At 37.1% G+C, this 23,062-nt stretch overlaps 1 protein-coding gene across 12 annotated transcripts in view; it reads left to right on the top strand.

Annotated features, from left to right (window-relative positions):
• CDH12 (cadherin 12) overlaps positions 1-23,062 on the top strand; it is a 573,314-nt gene that overhangs the window by 313,029 nt on the left and 237,223 nt on the right. The window contains exon 1 of one of the 12 annotated variants that reach the window (XM_080580162.1): positions 13,920-14,187. The exons of 10 other annotated variants lie outside the window; for them this stretch is intronic. The gene's annotated coding sequence lies outside the window, so the exon portion shown is untranslated. Of the gene's footprint in view, positions 1-13,919; positions 14,202-23,062 lie in introns of those variants that run through there. One more of the 12 variants, XM_080580160.1, reaches the window with a different exon arrangement.

Genomic DNA, 23,062 nt, shown 5'->3' with positions numbered 1-23,062 from the left:
GAGCAATCCATAGCAGGCAGCGTTCAGAATTATCACAGAATCATCTAGGTTGGAAGAGACCTCCAAGATCACCTAGTCCAACCTCTGACCTAACACTAACAAGTCCTCCACTAAACCATATATCACTAAGCTTTACATCTAAAGGTCTTTTAAAGACCCCCAGGGATGGTGACTCAACCACTTCCCTGGGTAGCCCATTCGAATGCCTAACAACCCTTTCATAAAGAAGTTCTTCCGAATATCCATCCTAAACCTCCCCTGGTGCAACTTTAGCCCATTCCCCCTCGTCCTGTCACCACATGAGTTCTAGAACTCTCCATGTCTTGCTTCAAGCCAGACACTTTACACAGGAATTTATGAGACTTCTGGAACACTTTTTGATTAGGAGTCTTTCCCTGAATACCGTACCCCTCTGTTTAGACTGGAAACATGCTTCATTTAGCCTTTTCCTAGATCTCCTCCATTTTTGACAACTTAATTCAAGAAATACACAGCTAAATTGTTTTATACTTATATATATATATTTTGTAATTGTATAATTTTCTGTTCTGTGTAATAATTGATTCTGTAGAGTTGCACAGTTGAAAATGATGTTGCAAGAAAATTTGTGACATTGGCCTTTGAGATTTAGCTAGCATAAAGTAGAATAAAGTTGCAGTCTGAGAGGAACACATTTTTAAAGTTCACATTTTATGTAATTATAATATTTCTTTTACACTGGAAATGTTTCTTTTTGTCTGATAAATATGTTATGTTATATTATTACAGCATCAGTTGGCAGGGGAATATCATCAAAGAAAGGGATTTCATAATGTTTAGTGGACCAATTTGCCTGGCATTATGGTGATGTTTTGGTTTGAAATAAAACTGTTGTGAGACTATTACACTGTAGAATATCCCCAAGAGCATACAAGGAGGTGTTTTTGTTGTTGTTGCTGTTTTTCTTTTTTTTTTCCTTTTTTTTTTTCTTTTTTCTGTAAACTGTTAGGGTGATGCCCTCGTGAAATTCCAGAAAATAATCAATAGGCTGTTGATAGTGTTTCCAACACAAGACTGGCTATTTTAGCAGGCAGTGACCCTGAAAAGGGAGTCAGCTGTTCAAAGCACAGCCTGACTCCAAAGAAGCAGATTGCAGTTAGAGATGCTACTTAGACTGATAGGGCAGATTCTGTTGTGAGTATAAAATCCAAAGGCTGATAGCAGTCATTTATACTAGTATTCATTTTTTCTTTTTTAACAATCTTTTCAGTTAGCTGGAAGAGTCTTGTCAAATGTTAAGCAAAACTGCTTGAAGCAAATGCATATTTTTAATGTTCTCAGTAGCGACAATCTATTATTAATAAGATTTTAAAATTAACGAAGTCCATCATAGAAATCAATATGTATATGTCACATAGACCTAGGCCTACCTAGATAACAACACTTCAATTTTAACACATTTATTTAAAAAATTGTAGGTAATTATAAAAAGTATTTCACTGCAATGGAGAAACTTAGTCAAAAAGAAAAATAGATCATCTAAAATATCCGAGAAGCCAGTGGGATATCCAGGAATACAATCTGAATTTCCAGTGTCTCATTCTAGAAATCTATTTCACACACACACACAAAATAAAAACATAAATAAATAAATAAATAAATAAAATCTTGCAGATAACAATTAGGATTGCAAGTAATTTTCACTTTCTGCAGACCAAAATTTCTATTGCAATAAATTTGTCACTAAAGGTTTTCCACACACATATTGCTTTTCATTTTAACACAAGCATATATATATTAAAAAAAAAAAAAAAAGCATTTCATTCTAACAAATTTAAGCAAGATCATATAAATCTGTTCTCTCTTTCTCTATGTGTGCTTATGGGCATTTGATCTTGGTTACATTTTATAAAGGTAAAGGTGTTAACTCCCAAACTGTATTTCCTGGGGGGTGGGGGGTGGGGGTGGGGGGGTGGGAGGGTTAGGAGTACCAAAAGAGACTAGCTTCACTAATGAACAGATTCAAAATGAAGTATTTTGGGTTTGAATCAAAATGAAATTTTAGGTACTTCAGAATACTGTAGTTTGTTAAATATTGATTTTCCTAAAATGCTTCAGAAAGTGGAACATTCAATTTCTTTCTCTGCCTTGAGCAAAAAGATAAGTGTTGAAATGCCATATTTCCTAAGCAACAGAAATTGAGTTTTTCATAGTACTAATTCTAGGGTTTCTAGTACCCTAACAGTTAAAAAGTCTATTGTGAAAGAAATCAATATTTATCCCACCTTGAAAGCCCAAATAATTTCCAGAGTGAGGCAAAAGTGTATATTAAATAACACTTTCATCATGAAATGTGGAATTGTTTGGCATTGAAATGTTTTCACCATACAGTGGAAAATGCTAGTTCTACCAGCAGAATTTTCTAGCATTAATTTAATACTTAGTTAATTTCTTACCAATGTCAAGAACATGACTGTAATCAAGAAACTGAAATTAATGTCTTTTTTTTTTGCCTTTTTTTTTTTTTCCAGAAAGTGATGTCTTTCTGTAAAGAAAGATGTGCAAATAGCACTGGAACTCTTCTTAGTTCAAACCCATATGTTAATCTAATGTTCTGTGGTAGGTATTGTTTCAAGAATTCACCTAGTTATTTTCCATCTTAAAATAGTTAGAAAATAACAGTGAATACAGATCGGCTGTTGACACTCCTCTATATTCTTAACTTGTTTTGGGTCTGATCCAAAATCAATTGATATCAATGGGAGTTTTCTGACGTATGTTAAGAAGAGTTGGATCTGGCATTTAGTCATCTGAAAATGTTTTAACATTTTGCATAATATTGTCTGCCACACTAAAACACCAAACAGTTGCAGGGGTTTGTGCTTTTGTTTCATTATGAGACGTGGCATCTCCCTTGACTAATGGGATGGAAATCAGTAATAACAGCAGTTAGCAAGAACGAAACATTCTTTGAAGATTTCAAAACAAACGGCATCAACAAAACAAACAACAAAGAGAGAATTGATCTTTTTAGTCATTTTCCCCTTAATGACTTACAGACACGGGGTTTGCCATCTATAAAATAGATTTTTGGACAATGTGGGGGAAAAAGAACACCCAAACCTCATTCCATTATGGAAATGAGTTATTCTGGGAACTGAATTTAAGACTGAACGGCATATCTGCACTTGTCTATATGGAGGAGAAATGCAGGATTTGGCAGCCCCAAACCATCATATTTTGAGGTAGTCTACTTTCAGAAAGACCAGTCAGAGCTGGAGATCATTAATGCAAAAAGTGCCTTGAACAATATAAAGAGCTTTTCAGCAGCTTGAGAATACATGCAAGACATATGGTGTGAATGGTACAAACTCTTTGCTTCTCCTTTGTGTTGTAAATGTCAGTCTTCCATAGTTTGGTGGATTTCTTATATTAAACAACATGCAAATTTGCTACTTACTACAAGGTAATTTCCAATCGTGATGTCACGGCATCTGTGTCTAGTGGTGATTGCTCACTTGTTTGGGATTACTAAGAATTTTCCATGTGTCTGTCTATCTTCATAAGTGATACTGGGGCTTTAGGTATGTTCCTGGCAACAACCATGTAGGACAGAAGTTTTTTATGTTCTCCAAAGTTTATATAACATGGATAAGTTACATGATAGCTTGATGGGACATCATTAGAAGTCTTCATTACAGTTCTTACTCACTTTGGCTATGTTTGTATCAAGAAATGAAACACAGCAGGATCATTCTTTGGCACTGAGGCTAATCAGCAGAGAACAGCTTACATCATTGCAAGTATACCCTCTTAGCTTCCAAAAAAAGATGGTCTCCTGCAAACTGCCTGTTGGTCTTTGCCACCTCCTAAGCCATGCATGGGAATGCTCGCAAGAAGACACTGAGGCCACAAGCATGCCAGAAACTGTTCTAATGATTTAACAGTATGAATGTATGTGCATAGTGTTCACTGGACACTGCTTAATTTAGTACCCCAGGTATAGTACCAGCAGCCTTTAAGGCTGCTGATCCACTTAAGTTAAGTTCAAGTGCTTACTATATTTTCAGATTATAGGATTACATTTAGCACACGTGTTGGAAGTGTCAGAACATTTCTCTGTCTGGATCATCAGTGGACCCCAATTTAAGGTGTAAGATGATAGAGTGTTCATCTGTCCCCTCATACAGAAGTAGCTTAAAGATGCCAGATTAAAACCAACTGCAATGCTAATTTTAGGAGCAGCATCAAGTCAGCTGAATCCAACAAAGTTGAAACGTAAGACAATTAAAATGATGCCTAGTAAAGAAAAGCTTCTGCTTGCTCCTGAGGCCACCTAGATGGAATATAGAAAGTGATGCATGTCTTCATATGCAAAAGCTGAGCAGCTTTTTTTTCAGCTTAAAATGCAAACACGCCTCTTGACAAATAAATCAAAGCTAGCTTTACAAATAAACCAAAGCTAACTTTGAGCTTGCTGGCTGGGCCACTGATAGCGATCTAAGTGCAGAACTACAGAGCCAAGCAGAACTACTCAGCTTGGCTACATCCTCCCTGTGCCGGTCCCATGAATTTCTTTTAAGTCAAAAAAAGCAAAAGAATGGCTTAATATAACTTACTTCACAGATTATTGAGTATTGTAGCAAATGAAGACTATCAAATCAAATATCTTTGTGTTATACATGGATAGAGTTTGTAGGGTGAATATACATTATTTAGGTTTCAGTCACTGCCCAATGATTTTTGAAACATCAAATAACAACAAAAAACTACACAGTAAAACTGCAGGAGACTGGCACAGACATCCTATTTACTTTAAGGAATAATAGTTTTGGAGTACATTGAACATGTTCAAACGGTGTTTTGTCCTTGCTTTACTTATGCTGCTGCCTCAAGACCTAAAACCTTCCTGTATTTGAAAGCTTCATGCTTGCCACTTCTGCAACGTTATTAAAAATGTCATGTTGTCATTTCTTGCTGCTGCAGATAGCTACAGTACTGAATGATGTAATTCAGGTCCTTTTCCTGGGCCACAGCTGAAAGGATCTTCAAATTTAAATTAATCTTCTTCATCCAGCTGCTAGTATTTTAACCCTGCATTATTTTAACCCTGTAAGATATCCCTGCTTTATGGATACATAAATACCAAATTCTTTGGTCCTATAAAAATTACACATGGCAGCGTACAATTTCTGTGTGCTTTTGTCAATCTTCCTTGTGTTATTTTTGGTAATTGCTTTATCTCTTTGTTGAAACTGACTATCTAGGTATGAAAAGCTCTTGTTAAATCTCAATCTATATAGGAACTGAGGTCCTTCCTTCTGCCAAAGTCAATGTTAAATGAAGCAAACAATGTGATATTTTTGTGCGTCAGCGCAATGGAAGCATTTTAACACTCTGATCCTCCATTTTCTTGAGTCACATTTATGGAGAGATTTTCATCAATACATAAAATTCAAAGAATCATAGGATGGTGTATGTTAGAAGGGAGCTCTGAAAGTCATCTGGTCTAACCCCCTGCTATAGCAAGGACACCTAGAACAGGTTGCCCAGGACCATGTCCAAGCAACTTTTGAAGATCTCCAAGAAGGGTGACTCCACAATCTCTGTGAGCAACATGTGCCAGGACTGGGTCACCTGCACAGCAAAGTACTTCCTGATGTTCGGAGGGAACCTCTTGTGTTCCAGTTCATTCCTCTTGTCCTGTCACTGGGCACAACTGAAAAGAGCCTGGCTCTTTCTTCTTTACACGCTCCTTTCAGGTATTTATGTACATTGATGAGATTCTGCCCTGAACCTTCTCTTCTCTGGGCTAAACGGTCCCAACTCTCTCAGCCTTTCCTTACAGCAGATTTGCTCCAGTTCCTTAACCATCTTCATTGGACTCTCCAGTAACACCATTTCTCTCTTGTACTGGAGAGCCCAGAACTGGACACAGTATTCCAGATTTGGCCTCACCAGGGCTGAAAAAAGAAAGGGATCACTACCTTTGACCCTCTGGCAGTGGGTCAAATACTCTGGCAATACTCTGTCAAATGCAGCCCAGGATACCATCACTGCTCTTGGCTGCCAGGACACAGTGCTGGCTCGTGTTTCACTTGTTGTCCACCAGGACCCCTAGGTTTTTTTTTTTTGTTTTTTTTTTTTTTGTTTTTTTCAAAATTGCTTTCCCCAGCTATCCATTCTGCAAAGCTGGTTGGTCCCCAGCATGTACTAGTGTGCGGGAGATTGTTCCACTCCAGGTGCAGGACTTTGCACTTCAGTTTGTTGAACTTTGCAAGGTTCCTGCCTGCCCACTTCTTCAGCCTGTACAGGTGCCTCTGGATAGCAGCACAACCCTCTGGTCTACCGGCCACTCCTCCTAGCTTTGTGTCATCTGCAAACTTGCTGAGAGAACACTCTGCCCCATTATCCAGCTCATGATTGAAGATGGTGAGCAGGTTTGGATCCAGTGTTGACCACTGGGGTACGATGCTAGTTAGTGGCCACCAACTAGACTTCATGCCCCTGATCACCACCCTGTGGGTCTAACCATTCAGCCAGTGTTGAATTCACCTCACACATCCAGCCACACTTCATCAGTTTCTCCGTGAGGATCCCATAGATCCTTAAGTGAAGTGAAGTCAAGGAAGACAAAATGCACTGTGCTTCTCTCATCTGCCAAGCCAGTCCTTCCATTGTAGAAGTTTATCACGTTGGTCAAGCATACTTCCCATTGGTCAATCCGTGCTGACTATTCCTGATTTTCTTCTTCTTCACGTACCTGGCAAAACAACATCAGGAACTGGAAATGGAATACCAGTACTGAGATGATTTTATATACAGAGGTTTTATTATGTATCTACTAGTTCATACATTACACAGTGACAGATGGGGAGATCAGAAATTGTAATCAGTATGAGGTGTACTGTCTTCTTTTTAGATTTGCATATAATGCATGAATTAATTAATACAGTAAGAAGAAAAATAAATTGCATCTGGGAATGGACATACTATTAAATTCCTTAAATTGCAATGGGATGGGTTGTGTTTGCAAAGTGACCCATTAACATTATTACAATCACCATTATGAGAATGAACTCATGTTGTTCCACAGTCTGCTCTCATTATAACCTTCTTATTTCCACATAGCCATACTGTATTGTTGGGGTAAACAACAGCAAACCATGTTAATGCTAATTCCATCTATGTTTAATTCCACTGACTTCATTTGCTCTGTGCCTAGTGCTTACAGAGAAGGACATACAAAGATAAAATAGCATAAGCATAAAAATCTGAAAATCTGACTTTATTTAAGTAAATGGGAATTTAGCCATGAGTGTCTTTGTAGTCAAAATTGCTTCTTTTATTTCAAGACAATCACTTAAGAAAAATCTTAATTGAAATCAGCCAAAATTTGTCATCTTTTTTTTTTGTAAAGAAACTAAACTAACTAAATAAAGCTAAGCCCACTGTATTTCAATTACTGTTTTTTAAATTGTTTATAATTGTGACAAAAAATGCAATACATAAAAAAAATCAAATATAAAAAATACATTAACATAGTAAAATGCGAACATTGGAGATTCAGATACTCTTAACTTGTCAGAAGAAAATATGAGAAAATCATTTTTCCAAGCATTTTAATTTAGAAGTATATTTTTGACAGAAGAACTCTTATTAATGTATTTATTTAAAGTTTGCATGCAAGCCTGAATTCCCTGGGATGACAGTATTTACTTTATGAAATGGCACAAAAAAATAAAATCATGTTAGTTTCAGTAAAGGTAACAGCTGTCGTAATAACAAGCCAGGCATACCACTTATTTTCTGTTGCTGCTTTGTCACATAGCTGGCATGGATAATTTGCTCAGAAAATAAGATATTGACAAGATATTGTTTTAACATCTCTCCCCATCTTTGCTACCTTGCCTTGCCCATCTTTCTCAACTGTTGATTAATGAAGAAGCATGACTTGTGCCTCAGTTATTTCACAGAGAGTCTCTGCATTGTTTCTTTGCTGAGTGTTCATTGAAATATTCAAGAGAAATTACTTGCTTTTAAAAAACAAAAACAATATCAAAACTGTGGTATTTCTTACCTATATTTAAATACCCTGTATTATTAACAAAATAACAATTTTGAATTGTTAGTAGGGCTATTTATTTATTTATTTATTTAAACTGGCTGTACATTGGCATACAAGACAAATTGAGTTTTATTTCAAGGTTTCAAAATTTCAAAATTAGGTTCTGTTTGAACCAGAAAAGGTCTTATCTTTGCATAAGTTTGTGATCTATCAGGAAAAAATGTTTTAAAATACCTTATTTCAGAATTTTCAAGGTACTTTTTCAGTTTTGTCTGAAGATAAAAATCATTACATTTCAACTACTTATAATTTTAGTTTTCAGCAGAATTATACCTTTGCATGCAAGGTGCAATATTACAGGTTCATATCATACTGCATGGCTTCCTTCATTGTTCTCAGAGGGAACTGTTCCTGTCAAAGATTCCTCCATAATATCTTTAAGAAGAGATCTTTTGCATTGATTGGTAAGCACGGCACAAAGTCAAAGCTAGTTGTAGAGAGTGTATTTGTTATGGAAAATATCCGCTGTATGAATGTGGACGTGTGTCTGTGTTCAGTATAGTGAAGATACCTTTAATTTTTTAATTGACTGAATCACTGGCATTTGGAACATTTCCGAGTCCCAGGTGCGAGGGTGGTGTAGTTAATGAAGTATTTGCTTTCTAGTTGGCCTCTGATGTCTGTTATAGTGATAGGGAGTAGATCTCAAATTTTTCAGCAGGAAAGATACTGCATTCAGTGGAAAGGTCAGGTTTCTTTGTTTTGTTGGTAAGAGAATATGTATCTGACAACACTCAGCTATTGTTTCCTTGAAAGTGGAATATGCAACCACTGTGATAGTGGAATGAAATTGCTTGTTGCGTTGCTTGTTGCTGTATGAAAAATTACAGGAGTTGCACTGTATACCGAATTGAGGGTAAGGCATTTACAGTGTGATTTCAAAAATGAGTGTGGAATATCCATATTGTTTACAGGAACAGCTATCATACATCTACATCTGACTGACATGAACTTTTTGCTGTGAAATTACGATAGCTATCTCTCCCAGCTTTTCCCTCCCTTCTGCCATTTATGAAATGAACAGATTTATCCTGTGGTGGTATTGTAGCATAAGCCTCCTTTTTTAAAGGAGCACAGCAACTCACACAGACTGTGTTCTCTTCCCATGGAACCTCTCTTTCAGTTTGCCTTAGAGGTAGCAGGACTTTATGGCTAGTTAGAGGTGGAAATAGTAGGGGCAGAGTGGCTGATATCTTATATTCAAAGTGCATCCTGTAATGAAAGCATACCTGTGAGAAAAGACTTAGTGACTAGTAAAATAACAGATATTAGATATGAAAGTAAATCTATGTAGGTTCATTCCTCATGTTCTATTCCTTCCCCCAGCCTGTGTTACAGAAAAACATTTACAAACAGATCAAATCTGGCTAAGACTGCTTTGATAAAAGCAAACAAAATTTTAAAAAAGTAATATAAGGAGACCATTTATGTAAAAGTTTTACTACAAACTTACAAAAATACTATTAACTAAGTTAAGAAACTTAATGCTGAGGTTTCTATCTGTAAAAGACATATCTACATAACTAAATGACACACTTTCAGTATGTCAGTATTTTATAAGATGCGTTTGGGATCTTAAAGGAGAATACCTATGCTTGCACTTTTAAATTTATTTACCAGGTATTCTTTTGGTTAGTTGAAATCAGTTAGTACTGCAGATGTACTGCCTCATTATTGTAGTAAAGTGACATGGCATAACATTAGCTCAAAAAACTCTACAGAAATGTCTGCCCGATGAGCTAGGAAATCTAGCTGTAAAAGTTTGACAGGCAAAAACAAAATGCTTGACCAGAATGTTTCTTTTCAGAAAATAAGTGTTTTTTTTCTGTACACTGACACTAAAGGAAGCTTATAGCAAGCAATGGTGGGATTTTGCTCATCTAATAATAACTGCCTAAAATTCTGATCTTAGCAAATGTTCTATGATCTTTTCATATTCAAAGGGGGGAGAGATACACACCAGCCAAGAATGATAAATCTCATTTTCAGAAAGGTGTCTGTGTTCATGTGGACAAAACCTTCCTGATATTCTTAATTAATAATGGATCATTAGTAGCCTAAATGACTAGCTTAATTACTTATGATTGGTGGTTAATTACGATGGTGCAAACTCAATGAAATAAATCACTCATGAGAGTCTTGTGCAGTTTAATGATACTTTAGGGTATCCAGAAGTGTTGCAACATTCTTTACTAGGGTACTCTCAAGTTGTGAAAATCTATAGACTTGCACCAAAGCAGACCTTCTGAAAACTTCTGAATACTTTGGTTTTCTTTACAATATTGTAAGCTATCTTTTCTTATAAATAAATCCATGTACATATACATATGTATATATATAATCACATAAATATTTTAGCAATGAGTTATTAATAAGTTTCTAATTTTAATTACATGTATATATGTATTATCCATGTATTTTTCACTTTTTCAAGAGTTTTGATTCATAAGTAATTTCAGTAAACTATGGTTATAAACATGACTACGATTTAGAAGTCAGTCTTGGAAATGTTAAGATGAGATTTAATGACTTCATTGAATTTTTTTTGACTCATCTGAACAAATAAAAATATTCTTTTAAATAAATATATGCAAGGTCTGTCCCTCAATCTGTTGGCCTACAAATTTCATGTAAATAATCTCCCCTGTAATCTTCACTGGAACAGCTTTATTTGTGACTGTAGTGAAATGAATCGTAGCATTTTTTTTTTTTTTTTGTGGGATATGAAGGGCATGTCTTGCACCGTTCCTTTGGTCTTAGAGCTATTGTTTGCTGGGTGTGCTATTGTAAAGAATGTATTTGGGCAGCTAGCTTGGAGTTAGCTCATTGTGCCCTGCTATGCTGTTACCAGTATTTGAGCTAATTAGGACCGACTCAGATATGTCTGTGTGAGTTGTAGTCATTCCCAGTCTGCTTGCTATTGAGGATAAAACAATTTGCATGAATATTTGCATCTGATGTTTTACGAAACATGATACTCTTGAGCTTTGTGGTATGGGATCAGCATTAAAAGATTACTAACGTATATAGTGCCAAGTGGAAGTGACTGGAAATATGCCACTAGTATTGAGAATGAGGCATAGAAAGAGATAGCATTATCGCTTCAAAAAGCAGTTCAGAAAAAGATGGGGAATTTTTTTTGTGCACACAGAAAGGAAGATAACTTACCAACTGAGAAAGTTTAAAAAATGAAGAGCTGAGGTGAATGTAGGCATAAACAATGGGAAAGCCAAAACACTTGAAAAGCTACACAACTATTTAGAACGGTCACTTGTATAAGCGTTTCACTTATTTGGAGACTCACAGAAAGGACTGTAAAAACCTGGTGGAAGAACAATAGCATATACTTTTAGAGATTGTCAGTTGCTGATGACATTGCATATGAATCTCTGATACGAGAGATCCATAGTTACACTCAGATACAGGATTTTTTCTGACCCATCCTAGCCATTATTTCATTATTATTTTTTCTCTGTTTTGAAGAGGATTCTTACAGTAATGTGCGTGGATTTATCATTAACCTCACACATATTTTTGCCTAAATTAGAAAATTAATGACAAATGCAGAGACTTTCTTCTATTCTTGTTTTCAGGTTTTGGTTTGGACTTCTACATTCACATCTATTTTATTAAAATAGAACTCTCTCTGAAGAAATAGCACTTTCAGAATTCACCTCAGTTCAACGATATTCAGCGAAATTAATTTGTTGTTACAACACACTTCTTCTGCAGGTGCTTGCTTAGAGGCTGTTCTGAGATGTGTATTTTACCACTGTTTACAAGGCAGTAGAGTTTTTCTGTGAGTGTAAGTCTGTATTTAATTATTTTTGAAATCAAATTAGAGCAATATCATCCTAGTATCATGGTCATAGAGATAGGGATTATTTATTATTAATACTGTGTTTTCTTCAACAAATTAATATTTCATTATTAATATTCCTCATAAATATATAATTTGTATCTTTTATATCATTAATGACATTGAACAAATATGTTTTTGGTTGATGGCAAATGTGCTGCTGTGCAAATGTCAGTGTGATAGAGAGAGTTTACTTTATACCATTTTGTATAGCTTTAATTAAGCAATAAAAGACGACATCCAAAATATGTACATACCATTTCCTTCTTGAAGAACACAAAGGTAAAGCCTATGCTAACATAAAGAAGGCTAGAAAAATAAAACTGACACTTTACTGCCTAGCCTAGAATATCCTTTAATACTTGAAAATATTAGCATCAGCAACATTCAGATTACATTAACAAATTTTAATTAAAGATAAGCTGATATTTAAAGCTATTTTACTAGGTCTCAATATTTAAATACCAGTATGTGCCATACCTCGATAACCACTTTTATCTTACAATTTAACTTACAGCACTGCACTGCATAGCGCTGTCTAGTTTTTAAATGAAATAAATAAATAATAATCACCTTTTAAAAGAATTCAGTTCCTAAAACAGTAATTAAGTTTCTATAACCAGTACTTCTGAGCTCTTTCCTTGCTCAGAAGACTCCAAATATAATTCTGGACACATGTAAATAAACTCTGTCTCATCCTTTTTGAGCTGAAATTCGTTGTGGACTTTAAGTTCCTCAGTGGCCACATGGCCACAGTGCCCCAGCCTGAGCCATGAGGCATGAAGCTTCTTTCAGGCCGTGAGGCTCAAGGAACAAAATGAGACCATGCTTTAGGCAAGCACAAGGTCCTGCACCTGGGTAGCAGTAACCCCACACACCAGTATGTACTGAGGGAGGACCAGCTGGAAAGCAGCGTTGCAGAAAAGGAGCTGAGTGTCCTTTTCTGCAACAAATTGAACCCAGACAACAATGTGCCCAGGGGGCAACTGTCATCCCCAGTCTGCATTAGGAAAAGCAATACCAGCAGGTCAAGGGAATTGATCCTTCCCCTTTGTTTGGCACTGGTGGGACTCCATCTGGCGTGCTGTGTCCATTTCTGGGCTCCCAGTGCCACGCAGATGTGAATATACTGGTTGGAGTCCAGTGAAGGGCCACCAAGGTAGTAAGAAAGTGGAAGAACGTAACGTAGGAGGAAAGACTGAGAGAATTAGGGTTGATTGGAATGGGTTCCAATGGGAGAGGGGGTTCTTCACAGAGAGGGTGGTTGCACACTGGAACAGGCTCCCCAGGGAAGTGGTCACTGCACCGAGCCTGTCTGAATTTAAGAAGAGATTGGACTGTGCACTTAGTCACATGGTCTGAACTTTTGGGTAGACCTGTGCGGTATCAAGAGTTGGACTTGATGATCCTTAAGGGTCCCTTCCAACTCAGGATATTCTATGATTCTATGGTTGCCCAGGGTGGTGGTGGAGTCACCATCCCTGGGGGTGTTTAAGAAAAGGTTGGATGTGGTACTTAGGGACATGGTTTAGTGGGTGATATTGGTGGTAGGGGGACAGCTGGATGAGATGATCTTCAAGGTCTTTTCCAACATTAACGATTCTATCATTCTAAGGAGAGAGGGCTAAGGGGAGATGATCTTGCTGCCCACCAAAAGGTTGGGCATAGAGATGAACCAGACTCATCTCAAAACTGGACCAAAAGACAAGAGACAATGGACACAAAGCAGAACAAGAAAAAAACTGACTATACATTAGGAAAGATGTATTCACAGGGAAGATAAGCAAATAGTGTTTTCCAGAGTTTTCATGTGGACAAGGCCCTGGGCCCAGCCTGCTCAACCTGCTCCATTTTGACCTTGTATCATGGCCCCAAAGGGTGCTTCCAGCCCCACCCCCCCACCCCCCAATCCCCCATCCCCACCGCTGCCCAAGCCCAGGCCCCACAGCAGCCCTGGGGCCACCATGCCCTGCTCCATAGAGGCCGCAGCAGGGCTGGGCTCCACCTCCCCACAGCCCTGCCCGGCCCGAACAAAGCCCCTGCCCAGCCAGGCCCGCCCATGGCCCAGCCCAGCCTCAGCCCCTCCTGGCCCCATGGAGATGCCCAGTGCCTGGGGCTGGGCCTGTCCCGGTGCCCTGCTCCTGACGGGGTTCTGGGATGGGCCCTGCCTGGCCCATCCAGGGACACCCTGCACTCCTGGTGATTCCGGGTTTTCTGAAAGGTCAGCTTTGGAAAGTATGTACATAATATTCACTAACATGGGTGGGAGTCTGAAAACATCATACTCTTTTTAAGATGCTGTTAAATTACAGGCAGGAATAACAAAGACAAAGGAGAAGGGGACATGCTCTCTGATTTTCAGAGGGTGTAGAACTAAGGGAACTATGATCTTTCAAAATCTTGTAGGAGTGAAGGAAGATATATATATAATATTATTTTTTTATTTTTCTGAATAATCACTTGCTTTCATGGTTTTAGGGCTTGGGAAGTGGATAATTTTCCAAGATACAGAATAGGTGTATTTATTCTGTAAATACATATTTTTCATTCTTAGGCCATGTCCAGACAAGGGGGAAACTTGAGGGAGGCAAGGAGAGGGTACAAGCGTGGCAGCACCCCACTCTTGCAAGCAGTTATAGCACGTATGTTTCGTTTGTGGTTGAAATTTAACAGGTCGGGTTTTTTGCGTTGTTAATCTCTCTTTATTCTTACCAGAGATTTGTGTATTCTTGTATACTACTGTAGTGTGGAAGTTTTGAATATATGAGTATATTTGAGACTCTTCACCGTTTATATTTGTGACTGTTCACCATTTTGATTCTGTTGTCCCTCATCAACACAATACAGTATTATACAAATAATGTCAGTCATAATAATATCATAGAGTGAAACTGGAACAAATATTTACCTTATCAATTTTTGTAGTGGAGCTATTTGTGGAGCAGAAAGCAAAACTTCTTGAAGAGGTACAAATTGGTCCCTATTTGAACCAATTGTTTGTCTGTATGATAAAATTCATGCAGGTCTTGGTACTTTTTTAGGTTGTTTTCAGTCTTCAAGAAACATAAAGTACTTTGCATATATATATATTTTTTTAATTATTTAGAGCTTTTTAATTTGGGTAGACATGGGTAGTACACTTGTTGGGATTCTGCTCTAATCTAGGACCAATCCTCAAGTTCCTGTCAGCTGCATCACAGAGCACAGTTTTTGCACTCAGATCACTAATTCAGTTCATGGCCTTAGCCTGGATAGCTCACATCCCCAGTCACTGTCCTAAATTCCAGGCAATGATGCATCTCTTACAACCTTAAGAAAAAAAGTCTTCCTCCAAGCATTGCTATACAACAATATTAACTCATGCTCCCCTGTACGCCTAGTGCAGAAATGTCTTTCTGCAATCACATGGGAGATCTGGTTAAAAGGAATTTTTTATTGTAAAACTTGGAAAAAAAAAATGTGGGGTACTTACAGGATTAAGGAGAGGTTATTTTGAAAGCAGGAAAGCAAAGCAAGGTTTAAGAAGTAAATCTGTTTTGTTCCGTATAGTTTTATCTGAGATCTAGTCTTACAGATAGCATGCTTTCAATGAGCCTCCCAGGATGCAAAATTAACCAGGCATAAAAATCCTAACTGAATTTATACCACTAGCATTGGGCAGCCTTTGCATTTAGTTGATCCAATTTTGAGAACGGATAGCCCTACAACAAACAAGATGGCCAATAAATTCAAATTTTCTAGTTTCCTGACCTTAGTTTTGGGCTCATGGTTACTTTTATGATTTTGCCAGTATCTAAGAAATGACAGCATGTTTTTTTGTTTGTTTGTTTGTTGGTTTGTTTGTTTGTTTAAGTGCACATTATGTTTTATTTGTCAGTTCCATTGTATGATTTGTGGATCTTTTGGAATATTGAGTGACTGCATAATGCACCATAGGGCTGCCCTCCTCTGGAATGTTAAATTCTTTAGTGGGGTTTTAGGATTATTTGCTGAACCGTCATCTTATTTGTCCCATTTGCCTTCATTTCTTTCTAGTTATAAGCCTCTTTCCCCTCAGTCTTCTCCCCTTTCTCTACTCTCCATGTCCTCAGGCAGGTCACTTGCCCTCTCTGTTAATGCTTCTCCATCTGTAAAATGGGAGTAATCAGAGTTGTTGGAAAGATTAATTAGTGAATTAATATTTGTGAAGCACTTGAAAGATGATATGCACTAGGTAAAGGCTAAGTAGTGTAATTATTATTCTCAGAAGTGCCCTCATGAATAGAAAAAAAAAAAAAGATACAGGGTTTCTGCAAGCTGATTAATAATCAGTATAGATGGTTCTCGAGATAGCTGACCATGGGCTAGTTGGCTATGCTTGTAAAGAGACAAATTAAACATGAATGAATACGTATTATTTATTTAGGTAACGATACACTTAAGAGTTTACATTTTTAATATGCCATTTTTAACAGACTGTTAATACTACACATGCTCACATTGATCATGAATCACAAATTGCAGTGATTAGAGAAAACGCAACTCTGTGAACTTCAGATGTGAAGCCTGTACCTTCTAGCTTCCAAATTCTTTTACTGTGATTCTGTATATGTGAATGTCTTTTAAACATGGTACTTATTACAAATGGAAATGGAACTGAGAAAGTAACTGAGAATAAATATTTTAAGGTAATATCCTACAGTCTCAGCATTGTATTGTGATTATAACACCATCTTCTCCCCTCCTCCCCCACGAAAAGGGAGGTAATTTCCTTGTGCTATAATTAAACCATCTTTCATTCCTCACTATTCAAAAAAAGGGGAAAGAGAAGCTAATGGCCCCAAATGAGCATGATCACATAATGATAATTCCTGTCCAGAGAAGATATAATTATTAACCTGAACATTTTTTTAATGTATTTTTTATAAATCATGTCTTCTGTGGCTAGAGAATTCTATTAAGTCTAACCACTAGAGGCCAAGTTGTATTACTTAACCAACTGTCTTAAACTATGTCATCTTAAAAAGAGATAAAGGGTGGTTGTGCTTTGTGGAAGCATGTTCTCATCCAACATATTAATGTGGAAGCATGTTCTCATCCAAGCCCATAATAAAGAAACTCTGTTCCAGCATGCTCTGCACTGGCTTTTGGTAGCAAGCTGCAGTGAAGTAGAGTTTAAGATGGTATGTCCCTACTTTATTCCTTCTGTGGGAGATGGGACCCAAAGTTGTGTTGCCAAACCATTGCCTCTGTTTCCTGAGTGAAGGGGCTGCAGCTGAGACATGCTTTAGCTTGGGCTACCTGAGGAAAGGAAGCTCCTTGTTTTCTCGGTTCTCCTGCCCCCTTCAGTTTCCTGATGCCTAGAAGTCAGTTTCACATTTCATGTCATGATCTGATTCTATGTCTTCTGAGCCTTTAAGATGCTAATATTGATAGATCCCATTGGAAATAATGATTACAGGATGAAACAATTATGAAGACAGTTTGTTATTATTGCCTTTTCATTTTTACATCTCTGCTGAGCATCTAAGGGAAAATTTAGGAAACTTAACAATCATCAAGGCCCAAGAGACCAATGTTTTTGAAGTGCGGGATAGGATCAAAAAACAAGCTGATGAGGATTAACATGCAGCTGCAGAAGGAAGTGATGATTTTGTTCAGAACTCTTGCAAACTATAGTTAAGCAGACTTCATGGGGTTCTAGTATGTGCTGTACGTAATTGGAGGGGATAAGAAAGGTTTATGATGTGAGTGGTAGAAACAAGAAGCAAATTATGCAGAGTTAGGCCCTACTAATCAGTGTCAGTGTCTGTGCACTGGATTGAAATCTTTGTGTTCCTTGGTATCCAAAAAATAAGATCGATATATATTACACGTTTCAGTTTCTTTACATTAGGAAAGCCATTTATTACACACTTTGATGTGGTAAAATGCTTTCAGGGTAATGGCTTTGCCATTAGGCCCATTGAAGGGACTACATTACTTGCATCATGCTTACATTTCGTGAGAGGCTCTACAAGTTCTGTTCTTCCGAGAAGACTGGGATGATGGACTTCTTTACCCTTACACCAATTTGGCGTGGTGTAGCTTGGGTATTCTCTCAGCAGAGTGCAGCCTAAATGTTAACTAGCATTGTCACACGTGAAGGGAGAGTGCTGACCCCAGGTGAGAGCTGGTCTTGCTGGTCCCTGTTCCCATCAGCCTACTTTTTTAGGGCTTGGCATCAAAATGATATTGCAAGTATTATCCCTATAGCCTAGCCCAGCCTTATTCCCAGTTTGCTACTCAGAAGGGAGTTGTCCTTCACAGGCAAGAGGCTGATGTCTGTTATCTAAGAGAAGACTTGCTTCAGAGCATTAAAAACAAGAGAGAACCAGGAATAAATAACACTTCTGAGTCAGGTTCCTTTGGAGTGTTTCTAGCTCCTCCTGAACAGTAGTTGAGGGAATTTGATTCTAACAGCAATTATGTCAGAACTTCATTTCCTTTCCTACCTAAGAAGTTTTTACATGGATATGGAAAAATGCAACTTCTCCTTCTAACACTGCCAGAAAAGAGACATAGAAGGAGGAATGCTAAGAGAGATGAGGAAAATAATTCTTGGAGAAAAATGTAGATGGAGTTTGTAGTGCTGGAACTGTGTAAGGAGAAGCATTAATAAGGAATGAGTAAGTGGAAAGAGAGCATATTAAAGTAAGAAGCAATGTTTCATATACCTAGCGAACAAGTAAATTAAAATGCAGAGAAAACACAGATTTCTGAAGAATTAAAAACAAACAAACAAACAAACAAAAACACAATCAACCAACCAACAAAAATATATATATATATATATTAAAAGATTACATACTATGACTCTGACATGGACAGACTGAAAAAGAGAAGAGGAGCATCACCGAATGAAAAACTGTCGATGATAAAATTAAAAGTAAACAATAAAACAAAACATAACAACGAGAACAAGAAGAAAGAAAATAAAGCCGTAAAGTTAGAAAATTAAAACTACTTAGGGTCATCCAAGTTAGGTTTGCTGGAAATTTTGATTTAATTGAAGTTTGTATTTACTACTAAACATTTCTGTGCTTTTCCAGAAACCAACAATGTCTGAACAACCGCAGGCACCTCTTACAATCTGATTTTCTCTAGGTATTCTAAAAGATCTGTGGTTCCCCTGAAAAAAATGGACTGATATGATGCTTTATGACTCTGAAAATGTGGTCCTTAAAGTGTGTTAGATTTATAGTATTAGTCTGAGTAAGTAGCAGAGCAGGCTTCAGCCATAAAAATGCCAGGGAGAATCCCAAGACTAAATTGCAGTTCAGTTTTGTCCCCTTCAAGGGGACAAGCAAACCCTCCTTATTCAGACAGATGGGAACATGGAGGCTAATGGTTAGGTATAAGATATTTATGTGGTTACAGGCAGTATATTGCATCCCTGCACACTTCCTGCACTATCCTCTCTCCACTGTCCTCGCATGCTAACGCAAGTGGATAGCAAAAGGCAGTCAGCAGACAGAGATTTTACTGGGAAGTTGTTGTAAATTGCTGCTGAGACAGGTCATACCACAAATCATTGTTCCCTTCACCTGAGCAAGAAGGATGTGAGGGAGGAATTGTACTTTAGAAAGGATGTCCCTGAGTCATTCTATCTCCCACACTCTCCTGTGGTGCAACTTGCAGGACACTCCTGTTTTTGCTTTTACGCCAAAAGGAACTATATAGCCCCTAGCAAAAGAAAGACCCAGACCAGAAATTACATGTCACACTTTGCTACAAAACCATGCCCTTGGCTACTCCTGTGTAACTTGTTTTCAGTTGAACCATATAGGTGTACTCCTGACAGGAGAGGTAAACTAACTTCAGCTATAAAATTTCCCCTGTCCTGTAGAGAACATTTTAGTATTCCTGAGGATCTCAGTACATAGAGAAAGATAATACAGTACAAAATTGGGATTCCGTGTTTTAACAAAACAGCCTTTATAGTTCTTATGGGTTTATGTGGCAAGTTTTGGTAGCCAGGGGGCTGCAGGGGTGGCCCCTGGGAGAAGAGTACCCAAAATGCCCCATGTTAGATAAGGGTCAGTCGTTATACAGTCATTACACTTTTGGAACGATTCTGTTGTTTTAGGAACCTCCAAAACTTGCATTTATTTCTTTATACATTTTTTAGGAGGCGTACTTTTGCCTCCTAAATGTCTCCGACATTGTGGGGATGCCTCCAAGGAAATAGCACCAATGTTGAAATGTGTCAGTCTACCACCCTCACTTAATAAAAGTGTACAATGAAGCTCAAAGTGCACATTGCATAACATAATTGGAAATGTCTTACAGCAATATGTTGTACTACTTTTCTTATCTTTGGAAGTTTGGCCTAAGCAAAAAGAATGGTACTGATTACTATTCCTAAACTGGGATTGAGAACAGCGGTCAGATAAGGACAAGAGTGCTTTGGAGTTGTCTGAGTCCCTAGAACTATCAGAAGAAAAAGCCTGATGAAGTGAACAGTTTTCCAGTGAGTATGGATAGGATTCAGCCACTTCCTTCTGTCCAGATAACAAGATAACATCTTTAACTTAACATCCACACTCTGTTTAACAGGGCACTGAACTAAAGTGCTGAATATTCAAGATTGTACTCTTTGCTAGATGCAATCAACTTTGCTGTGTTTTCTGTACTCGCTATGGCCAGAAAGTCTGGAAAAGAAAATGAGTCATATATATATTAAAAAAAAAAAAAAAAAAAAAAAGTTGGATAAAATTGCAGGAATCTTTGGAATCTAATATAATATTAATTGATGACAAGTTGTATTGCTTTTGCATGAGATCTCACTAATTCATAAATTTGCTGTACAGTTCCACTTAAATAAATGCAACTATGCTGATGTAAGCCAGATGAGAATTTGGAGTTGAATCTGCTCAGCATCTGCTTTTGAAATTAATGAGGATGACAGTAAAATTCCAGTGCTAAAATGCATGGCAATTGTCAGATACTATTGAGAGTTATCTCGTTTGGTTGTCCCTGGCCACCATGGAGAAAAAATGTGGAAATTGCCCAAATGTGGAAAATATGTTGGTTATGAAAGTTCAAATGGTTCACTTCAAAGTATTTTTAATGTCTTTAGGTGGTTTATTATTGATACGCATATCTCTGGACAGGTGAAGAATAAGGGTGATTTCACTCTCTCTCTCTTATTATAAAGTCTTTTATTCTGCAGCTTTTGCTGTTATCCTAGAGTATTCCCACACCTGATTTCTGGTTACTCTCTTTCCAGCCAAAATGAAGCAGATGACACCTCTTTTTGTTAATTACTTATTAACAAGGAAGAAATTACTGGGCAAATTGAATCTCTTAGTACATTTTGTGGAGTATGTTATCTTTTTTTATACCAAAGAATCTTTTCAATTGTAGAATAAATAATAATTCAGCACGTTGAAGCTATTGGTACATGATTGACTTCTAGTTTATTCAGCTCCTGAGCATAACAGAACTAAGGCAACTACTGTATGAGTGATTTGGTCCAGCTGAAAATTTATGAATGTAGTGGTTTATTGTTGATTCCTTCACTGTTCAGATAGAGTAAAAGGCCATAGAAGAATATTATTGAGTTTACAATTGATGCATGGTGATGTATTGTGCTGCACTGGTTTGTGTTTCTGAACTGAAGATGTTTACATGAGAGTAAGAAAATTACGCTGGAATAATTTACTGCTTCTGTATTTGTTTTGGCATTCAGTTTATTCAAATGATGAATTTGGGAAATACAGCTTTTTTTTTCTTTCTTTTTTTTTTTTAAATGCTATTCATCTATTAAAATAAAATTCCAAACATCTAAGTTATTCTTTGATGAAACACAAGTATCTAATGACCTTGACAGTAAAAATATCATGGCTTATGCAATGATACTGTAAAGGTCTCATAAATTTTACTACTAAACTATATTATTTGGTAGAAGATTTTTTGCCATGATTAGTATCTTCTCATGTCTGTGAGGTAATAGTTTTAGTTGTTAATGAGGAACAGTCTTGAAAAAATGAGATTTTTGTTTTGTATACATTCTAAAACCTGTTGTGACTTTAAAATTTTCTCATATATAAATATATATATATATTAGTTCTTTGCCGCAGTCATGGCTTGTGGTAATAAATTCAAAAGGTTAATTACAGATTGCATAGAAAATTATTCCCCCCCCCCCTTTCTTTTGTCCACTGGTTTAATGTACTGTCCCCTCTGTATAAGAATGATGAGTCAAGAGGGATGTCTAATTTTTACTATCTATATGATTATATTAGCCCCTTTTAAAGACGTACTTCTTTTCTGATAATTTTCTCTCCTTTCTCTGAACAATCTTGGTCCATTTATGTAGATGATTGATAAGAACGGAATTCAAAATCTTGAATTATATTTAGGATGGGGAATAAGACCCAGGACAACTGACGTCCATTCTGTTGTTTAGACTGCAGCAAGACTTAAAAGTGATTCAAATATTGTTTCCTTTTGTCAACACTGAATTTAAAATGCTCATTTCTTGCCCAGTTGTCCAAGTCAACAGTAAGTCACAGTAGTTTCTGCACAAAGTTAAATCAGGTTGTCTCTTCAAATTTTGTCACTTCATACTTCAGTCCCTTTTCTGGACCCTGTTTTCTCTTTCAGACCTTTACTTGCAGTAGTAAAAAATTAAGATAATTCACTTACGTCCTATGAACTTCTAATGAATGCTGACTTCTATACCTTAAAAGGACAATCAGAATAGTAGGTTAGAAACAAAACAGTATTATAAGACTGGAATTTTTAGTTTACAACTACCAAAGGAGATTTGAGAAGTGGTTAATAAAAGGAAAAGTATTCCTGACACTGAGATCTACTAGGTTGTTTAAGAAAAATGTGAAAGATTCCAGGGCTGGTGAGAATAGGGACTCAACTAGACATAACAGTAAGAAACCTGTAACTGGAAGCTTTCACGAATGGCAAAGAAGTTGTCTAGATGCCATTTTCATATTCAATTTATTTGATTGTATTTGAAATCATAAATAACACAGTGTGTGTCTGTGGCTTAATTATTTTGTAAAGGATGCCATGTCATAACAAATAAGATTGTAAATGTTGGGATGACTTGCTGT

The sequence above is a fragment of the Anser brachyrhynchus genome (assembly GCF_964034855.1).
Source record: "Anser brachyrhynchus genome assembly, chromosome: 2".
NCBI lineage: Eukaryota > Metazoa > Chordata > Aves > Anseriformes > Anatidae > Anser > Anser brachyrhynchus.
Note: the sequence above shows the minus strand (reverse complement) of the source record. Positions and strands in the feature narration are given on the sequence as shown.